Below are 13181 nucleotides of genomic sequence, written 5' to 3' on the forward strand. Positions count from 1 at the left end.
AGAAGTTAAGAAACTGAGTACTATTCACTTACTGGTCATACACATCTTTTGTGTGGTAGCACTGGGTTTCAACACAAAGTCTGAATTGAAGACAAATCAATCACATTTCAGGGAAGCTAAGGTAATCAGAATGTTGAGTCATACGTAGATAGATGCTCTTCCTATCTTCTGCATCCTGTCTCCTTTGGTTATGATGCTGTTTCTAAGACATAACAAAGTTGAACTTTCAAGTTAGGCTAACATTATTAATCATGTGATCTTGTGTGGAGGAGGACTTCTCTATTCTCTTGTTGGGTCCAGGGTCATAGTAGAAGAAGGAAAGAGGAAACTATGAAAAAGAAAGCATATGTCACCATTGTGTAGAACCAATAGACAGAAAAAGCAGTTATCCAGAAGTAGAAATGTCAAGAAAATAATTCTCCTGCGAAGATTCCAAAAGTATCAGGAACTACCTTGCTCATGTTAGATTTATAATATTGAGAAATTTAAAATTACATATTTATGTCACTAAAACTACTGTCATGGAATTTGCCTCAGTGATAAGTAAAAGATTGGTTGGTTGATTGATTGATTAATGTTTGATCTTACAGTGCTGAAATACCCAAGCCTTATGAATTTCCGACAACATTTCTTCCTCTAAGCTACATTTCCAGCACAGACATTTTTGAGTAAAAATTTCCCTTTGGAGCAGATTAAAAGAAGGCATATGTACTGTAATGCAACAGTTAAAGTAGCACATGGGAAATAATGACCCAATACTCAAATAAAAAGTTTATACTTAAATAACAGTAATTTCATCGGAGAGTAAAATGTCAAATGGAGAACACGTGCACTAGGCTACTGTGTTTGAGAATTTAATATTTGTACTTTAAATCTGCCAACCAAATCCTATCTATATATAAAACAAGTTTCTTCCTATGATAACTATCTACATATTCCTTGAAGTTCTAGTTAAATAGGACTATTAGAATACCCTTTATTCTGATTTATTTGTATTATTCATTATTTCAGACCTCAGTTAGCCACGTTATACTATAAAAAAGTCGGCTTCTACCTTTAAAGTAATGTGAATATTTGAGATTCTTCCACAGCTGTCCCAGTCTAGTAAGGCTTTAACCTGCAACATGTATTCCTAGGAATATTCAATATCTCGTAACACTCAAAATCAAAATAATATATAGTGTTCCTGCCAGTGTTATCTGACTTTGTCAATAGCTGGAAAATAGGAGTAAATTTGAGGTTTCAATGAAGAGTGACATCCATGGTATGTCCACTGCATATCTGCCTATAACTCCCCTCATTAATACAGTCAGCAAGTATTGATTTCAACAAGAGGAATTATATGCCAAGATGACAGGTGCGTAACTGATTCTGTGGGGACAGGAACAGGAGACTGGAAATGAACTTCTAATTAAGTCCCACAGCACTTTATGATCAGTCCTGTATCCAAATCTCCAAGCTCACCATGGGTTAGTTATCCATGGTGGAATAGATAGATTTTAGAAAAACAATGAAACTATTCTGTCCCCACAGTTTTTATTTTTTTAATATTTTGACAATCCTTTTTTGATTAAAAGTGAATTTAAGTTATTATGATATTTATAATGTTTGAAAATGTCTCAAGTTCTTAAGTTTCATTTACTGCTGATAAATCTATTAGAACTCATCTGTCAATACTCACCAGTTGCAGTGGTGTTCCTGTTCAGAGTATGTAGCTATGAAATAGTTGTGTTACCAGATGAGCATGTTATCAAGAGCTTATGTGTTTTTATGTTGTAAAAATGTATGTATCTGTAATTGTTGTCATTTCATAAAATTAACTATGAATATCCATAACATGTTAATATTATATATGTCTCTGCACAACAAAATCATAAAAGAAGTCAGTTATTTGTAAATGAATGTCTGCCCTTTGTTTTAAAATTCTCCATTTGCTACTCAGTTATGTCAAATCATAGATTTTTTAATGAGCTCATAATGATGAATATTTAATGTGTATAAACTTGAAGTGCCCTCTTAGCTCGAGAAAGTACTTCCTTCAAGCAGACATGGTGAAATACAGACATGCATATGTACAGGGTAAGAATGGGTGTTAGTTACACACATGTGGAAAACATTGACACTGCCACTCTGCACTTAAGATGCCACTGCATCTTAAAAAATAAATTTAAGATGATGGCTAGGCCCTTTGATTGTCCTGGGGACATGAGGTCTACAGAAAGTTCTTATTTTCTACGGCTAGAAACTACAGTCAATTGTGCACTTGATGGAACATGAAAGCCTATTGATGAACACTTAAATTAGTTAGAGAAATATCATTTTGAAAGAGGACATTTTTAGTTATGAGAAAAGTCTCAGGTAGCCCAAATTGGCCTTAAATTACTATGTAGCTGATGAAAGCTTTGAACTTTTGATCCAAGTGCTGGGTTTACAGCTATACATCAAAACAACTGGTATTTATGTGGTGCTTGTATGGAACATGGACCTTTGTGCATGTTAGGTGAACACTCAACTACAGTACAACTCTTGCAAAGGAAAATGACTTTTGAATAATCTCAAAGTGGCTTATCATTTGATAGCATCTAATACATACACACATAGACTTTTGTATTCCTGTGTTGAGGAAATGAAGCTTTCCCCATTTCTTGGTTTCCTAAGGTTACACTGGACCTAGAGACAAGTTTCAAAAGACTGAAAGAGGAAACATTCAAAGTGCAGAATCTTAGCAGTCACTAGTCTCATCAAGTGGTTGTTTACAGTGATAATTCTTGGTGGTATGCCACAATTGGCAATACAAGCCAGAAGGAAACCTACATTCCTCTCAACATATCACATCCTCAGTATAGTCACTATAAAGTCAAGGCTTCAAAATGGCAGGACAATACAAATACAAAAAACAATAAACAGACCAAGAATCAAACAAAGGTAGAAACAGCCATGGCCTGTTGCAAATTTTATAAACCACAACTAACATCTCAGAAAGATCACCCAGAGCATAGATAGTGGCACTTAGATTTGGTGGAGGAGAATTAAGAGCTGTTTATAGCTGACTTAAGGTCCACTCAATTGAAAGGGGATTCATTCCTGGTACTGTAAAGCTTGCTAACTATCTGTGGCTGGTGAGGTTAGTAGTGTTAGAAGTAAGCAAAGATTATCTAACTTTTAGAAAGTGCTTCGTACATGCTAGAACAAGTACCAAGTGAATTATTTGATATACCTAGTATATCAGATATTAAAGATTGTTGTTGTTAAGCTCCTATGATGAATTAGAAATGTTTTAAGCAACTCAGCCAACTCCCTCTAGTCCTTGCCTAAATATATATTAGAAGGTAGTAGTTATAACTGAATAAATTAAATGTATCTTTGAATATATATGATATATTACATATAAATGTAATACACATATAATATATATCATCATCGTCATTATTTGAAAGAAGGAAATAGTCTAAACATTGCTTACATTTGGTTACAAAACTCATGGTGAAGCATGATCTATAAGTTGGAGGAGCCCAAATCTGACACATTACTTAAAATTGGCTACTTACCTTGTCAACCAAAGTTATTATACGAAATTGTGGAGGTACCATGAGGAAAGGAGTAAGAATAATTATACTGCTAACAACTGCTATAATAAAGCCATTGCCAGAAATTGTTTATTGTGTAAACACTTAAAATAAGGTTGAACCAGAGGAAGTTCTTGAGACTGAAACTCTGGGAATTAGGTATTTTTAAAAGTGCTTGGAAAATAAATAAAAGTGCTTGGAATAAAGAAAAGAAAGAAAGGAAAAAGAAAGGAAGGAAGGAAGGAAGGGAGGAAGGGAGGGAGGGAGGACAGAAGGAAGGAAAGGAGGCACAGAAATAAGTATTTTTCTTTCTTCAAAACAGTACTTCTGTGTTTGCTTAGGATTTTACAGCAGGCCCCAAACAAGTCTTACTGCCTCTCACATGGGTTACCTAAGCCAAACATAAACAAGTAACACTAAATTGAATCAGAATCTGAGAGAAGCATAATCATACAGTAGGTCCACAGGAGGGACTAGTAAGCCTAGATGTCACAGGTTTGTCATTATCAGACTAGGTCTGGGCTAGCCTGGGGAACTTATGTAGAGCTTGAAATCCTACAGCAAGGGGTTTTGAACCAGGAGCTCATGGGAAAATCTTTTGGGGATGGAACAGAACGCATACCAAGCATGAATACAGATGCAGTAGTGAGATTACAAATCCATCCATGGACCACTTCCTTCAACATAGGATGGTGACAAGGTTAGAAACAGGGAAAAGTTTCAGCTTCCAGAACTGATACAATATATTCAGGGAGCATGGTATGCAAATGTGTGATAGCATAGATGCAATATGTATGGATTCCTCAGAGAGCCAACTTCTATCTTTGCTGGCACTATTTGCCAGGAAAAAATGAGTTAAAAAAATTTCAATCATTATGAAAAACTATATAGAATTTCTTTTTTAAAAAGTCTAATAAGCTTTTCCTGTTTTTGTCCTTTCCTTTTATTGGATATTTTCTTTATTTGTGTTTCAAATGTTATCCCCTTTCCAGGTCTCCCCTCCGGAACCCCCTATCCCATCCCACCTCCTCTGCCTCTATGAGGCTACTCCCCAACCCACCCATCTACTTCTACCTTCCTGCGCTGGCATTCCCCAACACTATAGCATCGAAGCCCCTCAGTAACAAGGACTGCTCCTCCCACTTATGTCCAACAAGGCCATCCTATGCCACATGTGCAGCCAGAGCCATGGGTCCCTCCATGTTTACTCTTTGGTTGGTGGTCCAGACCCCAGGAGCTCCAGAGAGTCTGGCCTGTTTACACTGTTGCTCCCACCATGGGACTGCAAACCCTCTCAGATCCTTCAGTTCCTTCTCCAACTCCTTCATCAGGGATCCTGCCCTCACTCCAATGGTTGGCTGAGAGCATCTGCCACTGTATTAGAATTTCAAAAGCCCAAGAGAGAATTATGTGAATGATTTATATCTAAACCTTCCCAAGCACTAATAATGGTATCAGAGAGCATAAGCAGGTTAGATATATTCAACATAAACAAGGAGGAGTCATAGCCTTTCTGTAAAGGCGACTCTTATAGAAAGAAGGCATTTGTAATACAGTTGAGATTAAACTGATTGTTTTTCAGCCTTCCTTGCGAGAGCACCTACATTTGTGGCTGATGTTTCTTTACTATATTGAATACCATTATTGTTTTTTATTTTTTAAGATGTCATTCATGCTATACAAATGATCTTTAGCTACTGTCAAAAATCACAAAAGGGTAAAAAGTAGAAAGAAGAGTTATCCTGAAATCTCCTACTCAAAATATTTAATGTAGAATTGCATGTTACCTCATAATCATAAAAATATAACAGGAAGGATTCACTGAGTGGTCAAAGGAAAGAGCTGTGTATAATGATGGTAACTCTCAATACACAGAGAAAGTGACTTATGCTGTCGCAGAAGAGGTTAAAGGTGTCAATTTAAGTAAACATAATTTTATTTATATTATGCAATTTAAGAAGACTGTTAGTAAAATTACATAAGTTTGTCACTGAGAGTATTTCCAAACTTCATCCATACTCTCTGTATCTCTAATAATTAAGTCAAATGAATTCTCTGAAAAAAATAAAAACATAAAGTCCTTATGTTCATAGAAAAACTTAATTCTCACCTCTCACCAAGGAGACTTATCTTTCCAACAGATGGAGAGATTATGGGAAACTACATCCAATCAAAATGCAGAATTGTAGAGCGCAGTCTCAAATGACATATCCACAACAAGTCCTATCCCTAAGGCTAAATCACTGTGGAAGAGAAGACTCTACCACTTCTTGGCATATATCCAAAAGATGCTCCAACATATAACAAGGACATATGTTCCACTATGTTCATAGAAGCCTTATTTATAATAGACAGAAGCTGGAAACAACCCAGATATCCCTCAACAAAGGAATGGATACAGAAAATGTGGTACATTTATAGAACGGAGTACTACTCAGACATTAAAAACAATGGCTTCATAAAAATTGCAGGAAAATGGGTGGAACTAGAAAATATCATCCTGAATGATGTAACACAGTCACAAAAGAACATACATGATATGTACTCACTGATAAGTGGATATTAGGAAAAAAACTCAGAGTACCCATGATAAAACTTACAAACTATATGAAGGTCAAGAAGAAGGAAGACCAAAGTGTGGATGCCTCAGTCCAACTTAAAAGTGGGGAAAAATAATTCTCAGGAGGTAGAGGGTGGGAGGGACTCGGGAGGAAGAGAGGAGGGTGAGAGAAAGAAAAAAGGCAAGATTAGGTGTGGGAAGAGACAGGGGAGATGTACAGAGGGTCAGGAACTTGAACAGAGGTAGGTGTGTAGCAATGGGCGATGGGGAACTGGAGGTAGCCAGTTGAAAGTCCCAGATGCCGGAAAGCAAGAGGCTCCCAGGACCCTACTTAGCTGAAATACCCCACAAAGGGGAGGGAGAACCTGTAGAGACCATATCCAGAGGTTAGGCACTGCCCATGGTTGAGGGATGGGGTCACCCACCCTTCTCAAATTTTTAATCCAGAATTGTTCCTGTCTAAAGGAAATACAGGGACAAAGAGTGGAGCAGAGACTGAAGAAAAGGACATTCAAAGACTGCCCCACTTGGGGATCCCTCCCACATCCAGACACCAAAACCAGACAGTACTGTTGATGCCAGGATGTGCTTGCTGACAGGAGCCTCATATAGCTGTCTCCTGAGAGCCTTACTGATACAGATAGGGATGCTTACAGCCAACCATCGGACTGAGCAAGGGCACCCCAATGGAGCAATTAAGGGAAGGACTGAAGGAGCTGAAGGGGTTTGCAACCCCATAGAAAGTACAACATTAACATACCCTACCCCCCAGAGCTCCAGGGACTAAACCACCAACAAAAGAGTACACATGGAGAGACCCATGGCTCCAGCTGTGTAAGTATCATAGGATGGCCTTGTCTGGCATCAAAGTGAGGGGAGGCCCTTGGTCTTATGAAGGCTTGATGCCCCAGCGTAGGGGAATGCTAGGGTGATGGGGTGGGGAGCACCCTCCTGGAGTCAGTGGGGAGGGCGTTGGGAGGGGAGGTTTTGGAGAGGAAACCAGGAAGGGGGATAACATTTGAAAAGTAAATAAACAAAATAACCAATAAAAAATTTAAAAAATAAAAGAAAAATAAAAGAACCAGAGGAAGAGGGAATCAGCAATGAGGTTATGCTTCCCTGAAATGTCAAAAACTACATCCAGAAAATGTCAGTAACAAGCTGGACAAACACAGCCTGAATAAGGCCAAGGCCAGTGGACATGCTGATGTTGAGAGGGGAAAGCTCAATAGACCTCAGCCATAAACAAGGGAGTATAGAGAACTAAGCAATGCGAAGCATATGGGAAATAATCCTCCTAGGGAAGAACACGCTACTTGTCTGTTTGATTTTTAATAAATGAATTAACTAAGATCTTTATTGAGTTCAGTGTTAAGTACCTAGTAACCAGAGGCAGGAGTGAACTGAAGCCCCTGCAGCGAATCATTCTATGACTTCTCTTTTTCAGTCCTCTTCAGTCCTGTCTTCTAGACACAGCTAGGATAAAAATGCAGACTTTCAGCTGTGCCAGGTAAGGGAAGCCAGAGACTGTTGGCATCATAGAATTCAATGATGGAAAAAGGTGTTGCTGAGACTCTGGGGATATTTGCTAACTGCTTGTAATTTATGTGTTAGATTTCATGAATTCTCAGATTCCTACTTTATTTCTGGTATCTGCTAGTAAGTGACAGAATTAAAGAAGTTAGAGACTGAGGCTGTGTATAAACACTGATACACTGAAGTGTTTTGTAGTTTGTTAAATCATTTTACTTGTAGACTAACGGAGGTTCAGGTATGATGGATCATGAACCCTTGGCTCCTAATATCATGACAACAAAGTGAACATTATTATGAGAGCTGCAGAGGGCTTGCTATATAGTAGACATTGGGACAACACTTAGTAGTTAAGTAAACATAGGGCTTTTTTTATTTGTTTGTTTGTTTGGTTTGGTTTGGTTTGGTGTTTATTTTAACAACTTAAGCAGTCTTTAATAAAAGCCATGTATGTAGTGCCTTTACTCATGCATCTTCTCTATCTTCCTTGTATTTATCCTTCTCCTTTCTCACTTGTCAGGACTTGGCTTTCCCCTCCAGGATCTTCTTGTGGTCTTTGTCCAGCTTTAGCCTGGTGATAACCACCTCCTGGAGTGGATGCTCACATGCATTGCTGTACCATTAGCCTTTTTGCACTGGACTCACTCAGTGTAGGTGATGTGTTTCTTCCTGTATACGTTGATCAGTCTGCTGGCCTTCCTGGTGTCCTGGAAGAACCTCTACTTCATCATCCTTTCAAATGGAAATAGACCAAACATTATGCTTCTGTTTCAGCTCTTTAAAAAGAGGGGAAGACATAATCTTCCTCCTAATGTGAGAAGAAGGTACATTGAAATGCCATTTGCTGTTCTTGATTGGGTCAGAAGTCATGAAGGGATTGAATTTCACTTTGATGGCTGCCATCCAGGGAAGGCCACCAACAGAATTTTTGAGGCTGCATCAGTCCGGAGCCTTTTGCCTTTGACTATTTTGACTCTGAGGATTCTCTTCTACTTAGTATCCCAGATACACCCAACAAGGGATGCATGTCTTCAGAGCACTTCTCTTAACTTCTAATTCTGTTCAGTCTTAGCCTTCCCTCTCACTGTGGATTCACTAAACACTCTTCTAGATTTGCTTCCTTCTGGTTGAAACAGCTTCTGTTCCTTAGGCTTAGAGTCACTCTTTTTGTTAATGATACAATTCACCATCTTTACAAAATGATTGATATGAACTAAATTATTACTAATGTGATTTTATAATTACAGAACATTAAAGTGATTTTTCTGTTGAATTAGCATAGTGTTTAAATGCTTTATCCGTAAAAATTATGAAATAAAGTAAAATTTAAAATATAACAAGTGAAGACCACATAGGCTGAAAACAGCAGTCTTGTAAAATGATGGGCAATTTTAGTTTCACATGTCTACAGAATATATTCAATAGTATCAAACAATACCAAAGAAAGGATTACAGGATTCTAAAGTTATGCTAAATCATATGCATCTTTGGAGTAATGTCAAGTTTATAGTGATTTACAAGTACTATCAAAGAGTTTATTAGATTTCATAAATGGCTCTCACAGGAGTTATATACTCTTCTAAAAAAACAATATGCATTGTCTTTTGTAATAAATGCAAAATGTACTCTTGGCAAAAAGTTTAAAAGCTGATAACAGAATTTCGATTGGGACTGTGTGTTCCTTACATTTGATTTCTGAGTATTATGAATTTTAACTTAAGTTCTAAACAGAAAATCGTGTGCTTGATTTTTTTTAACATTTAATATTATATTGTAAGCTAATTACTTAGTAATAAAGACTGACAGTATTCCTCAGGGAGAAATCTAATTACATTGGGTTGACTGCCAAAGAAATTATTCTAAGAGTGGAGTCATCTTATTGTTAATGCTATGCAAATTGCTATGAAGAAAGTAGCAGTTGAAGGGCTAATTTCATTGTTGTAGCAACATGTGTGAGCAAAGAACTGTAAAATTATCCTGCAGGATAAATGTGAAATGGAGTCAGTGACGATTTTGTGAATGTGGCACTTGACAGGGACAAAAAATGTGAAGTCTGGGGTGAAACCAATCATCTTGGTCAATTAAAAGTAAAGAAAATAAAGCATGTTGAAGTTTCTCTTGAAATGAATTGCCCCGCAACAGCTTGGACTTTATCTTCTACTTTCTACTAAACCAAAGAGACAAAATTGAAGTCTTTGTCCTCACTGTTATGATGTCATTTTTTCAGCTGCTGAATGTGACCATAGGTAAAAAAGGACACTAAGCAGTAAAACTACTTCAAGATTTTATCTTAGTCAGAACATCCAAGGTTGAAGAAACAGATGGCAGCAGATGGATGCTGGAGAGATTCTAGGGAAGAAAAAACACTTATTCACTGCTGATGAAAGTACAAATTAGCACCACACTAGGGAAATCAATGTGAAGTTCCTGAAAAACTAAAAACAGGTGATGTGTGTTATCTGGTTCTGCCATTCTTAGGCATATACTCAAAAGATATTTTTTTTCTACAGAGATACCTGCTTTATTCACAATAACCAGGAAATGAAAACAGCCTAGATGCCCACCAATGGATGAATGGATAATGAAGATGTGATATATTTACACAATGGAATATGACTTAGCTTTTAAGAAAAAAATGTGAGATTTGCAGTTAAATGAATGGAGCCAGAAACAATCATTCTTGGTGAAGTAACACAGATGCTAAAAGAAAAATTAGACATTTTCTCTTACTTCTGGATGTTAGCTTTGAATCTTCAGATAAATCTGTTCCATATGGAATAGCAACAGATGTCAACAAAATAGTAAGGATTAAGTAGGAGGAGGGACTTTGAGGGGAGGGAGATAGGACAAAGTGATATAAAGGGCTTAGGGGGGATGGTACAGGAAGAGGCAAATTGGTCTGGAGCATGGGAAAGGGTGGCTGGAAAGAGACTAGGGAGAGAAACAACAAATACTGAAGACCTTTTGAAAAAATATGTAAAAAGTATACTAATATAGAAATACACACACACACAAACTAGGTGTAATGGTATTACCCTAAAAAGGGAGAACATACCCCCCAACTAGAAATCTCATGGGTGGTCTGTCCTAACTGGGACATACATATCACACACCTCCCCCATGACTGAAGACTCTTTACAGAAGTGGGCATGAAAAGACTCTTAGGAGCCAGAGGTTACCTACAAAGTGAGAAAAGTGATATTTTACACTCATAACAAGCCAGCTGCACATATGAAATCACACTGATAGTGACAGGGTCCATGAGTCCCCAGGAGAGAGTGAGATTGAGATTCAGCTTTCTTTAATGTTGTGATCTCTGATAGATAAACATGCCAGAGCAGATTGTACTTCCAAGATGAGGTGGCCAACACAAACTATACTATAAGGTGAAGGAGGAAAAAAAATCTCATATTTGGATGTAAAATAAAGGGGAAAGAGAAAGGGTATTGTGGGAGAAATTGATACAGTGGTGAATATTGTCAAAATGCATTATATGATAATCCTCAAATAAGTAATAAAATACTATTTGACAAAAGAAGTCTACCTCTGTATGATGCATGTCTTATATTAATTAACATCTAAATATAGTCTTAAAAGTTGACATAGTAGCTAAAACTTGATAAAGAACATACTTACATTTTGCCATGTAACACTACATGGGAGCTTTTCATTTACTTAAAGATTTTTTTTGACAGGTTATAGCCTTTAACCCCAGATAGTGTCTGGGAGACAGAGACAAGCACATATCTGTAAATCTGACATAATCATAATCTACACAGTGTGTTTCAAGCCAGATATACATAGTAAGAACCCTCCTTAAAGAAAGAGATAAAAGATTTTTTATGTATGTGTATGTGTGACTCCCTGCATGTAGGTGTTTCACATCATCTCTATGCTTGGTGCCTGTAGAAGGTAGAGGAGGCATCAGATGCTCTGGAATGGGATTAATAGTTGTTTATAAGCTGACATGTGGGCTCTGAAAACAGAAACAAAGTCTTCTGTAAGTGCTTTTAACTGCTGAATCATTGCTCAAGTATTGAAGAAAATCTCTAAACCCTGTAGTTAGTTTTAAAATCCCATTTATGACTTTAACTCTAAATTCAGGTTTACTACATGATATAGTATACATATATAGTATAAATAATTGCTATCAAAGCAAGCAAGAGCTTCCTGGCTGGTGACACAGGCACGGCTCCTATAATATCATTATAATTTGGTATCTGTAGGTTGGGGTGGCTGGAAAACGCTGAGAGTTCCTCCAGGCAGGAAGTTAAGCTGTGGCCATAGAAGCTCACCAAATGCCCTCTCCATGGTTTCTCAATGCAGCCCCAAAGACATGAGAAAGTCCATGAGTTTTACAGGCTTTATTTTCATGGCAGATGTAGATGGATCTGGATGTACACCCCCCCCCCCACCAAACTCAGGGCAGACCTGAGTTAAATAGGGAGGGAGGGGTGGGGAGGGGCTAGGGAGGAATGCTTAATTGGCTCCACCCTCTGGTCTTCAGATATCTCATTAGTATGTAAATCTCTCTAGGGCCTGAGGCCTGTTCCTGGTGACTGATGGCCATAGACCTCTCTGTGGGAGGGGCTGTGGAGGGCTAAAGCTAAATGAAAAGAATAAGGGCCAGGGAGCAGAGAACTCCTGCTGTCCAATAGGGGTCCAGGGTTCCAAGCTCATGCTCAACCAAGCACCCAGCTGCTTCTCACAGCCCACTGCCCCACAGCCATCTACATTGTTAATATATTATTTTTCTTAATTATGTGTGCAAGTGTATGTTAGTGCAGGAGTACTGTGGTCATATAGCAGGTAACTAAGAATTCTAAAACAGAGTGTTTGTTCTCAGGAGTTGCAGTTACAGTTCACTCAACATGGGTGCTGGGGACCATATTTGGATTCTCTGTAGGAACATTATGAAATTTTAGCATGGCGCCATTTCTTCAGCTTTGTAATTTGCCATCTTTCTTATTTAAATCCAGGTAACCAGCTTCCACATGTAAACAAAATTTCTACTTTAGGACACCTCCAGTGCCACCATTTAGTATCAATACTACTTTAAGTGCATATGCAGGCTCATGTAAGTTAAGAGGTACTATTGGATGCCCTCAGAATTCCAGAGGACTGCTCATGCCTTCAGTGAGGCATTTGTAAAGCTTAGAATAGAAATGGTAAAACCCTAGATTCGAAACATCCAAGTATACCTAAGTTTGTATTAGTAGCTAGATTCCAATTTAGGAATAACAGAGAGTGTATAAGTTCCTATTTCAACTACTGTGGCTAGTAATCATGCCAAATTATACATATCTATTATACAGTGGACATAACTAAATCTACACCATTTTACACCTGATACCTACAAATCTGAATACTGTCATTGATTGAACCATTGATTACTAAACTCATAGACAATATAAGAAGCCATTTGCATAATCAACAAATGCATGACAAACTGTAAGATTGTGGTCACCATGAACATGTGGGACTCACTTGGGAAGCAGTAGGAATGTCACAAAAGGCCTCTG

General features: G+C 37.8%; 1 pseudogene; it reads right to left on the reverse strand.

Annotated features, from left to right (window-relative positions):
- Positions 1-8124: 8124 nt before the first annotated feature.
- LOC117720060 (large ribosomal subunit protein uL24 pseudogene) lies at positions 8125-8562 on the reverse strand (annotated as a pseudogene).
- Between the last annotated feature and the right edge of the window lie 4619 nt (positions 8563-13181).

The sequence above is a fragment of the Arvicanthis niloticus genome, chromosome 14, assembly GCF_011762505.2.
Source record: "Arvicanthis niloticus isolate mArvNil1 chromosome 14, mArvNil1.pat.X, whole genome shotgun sequence".
NCBI classification, from domain to species: Eukaryota; Metazoa; Chordata; class Mammalia; order Rodentia; family Muridae; genus Arvicanthis; species Arvicanthis niloticus.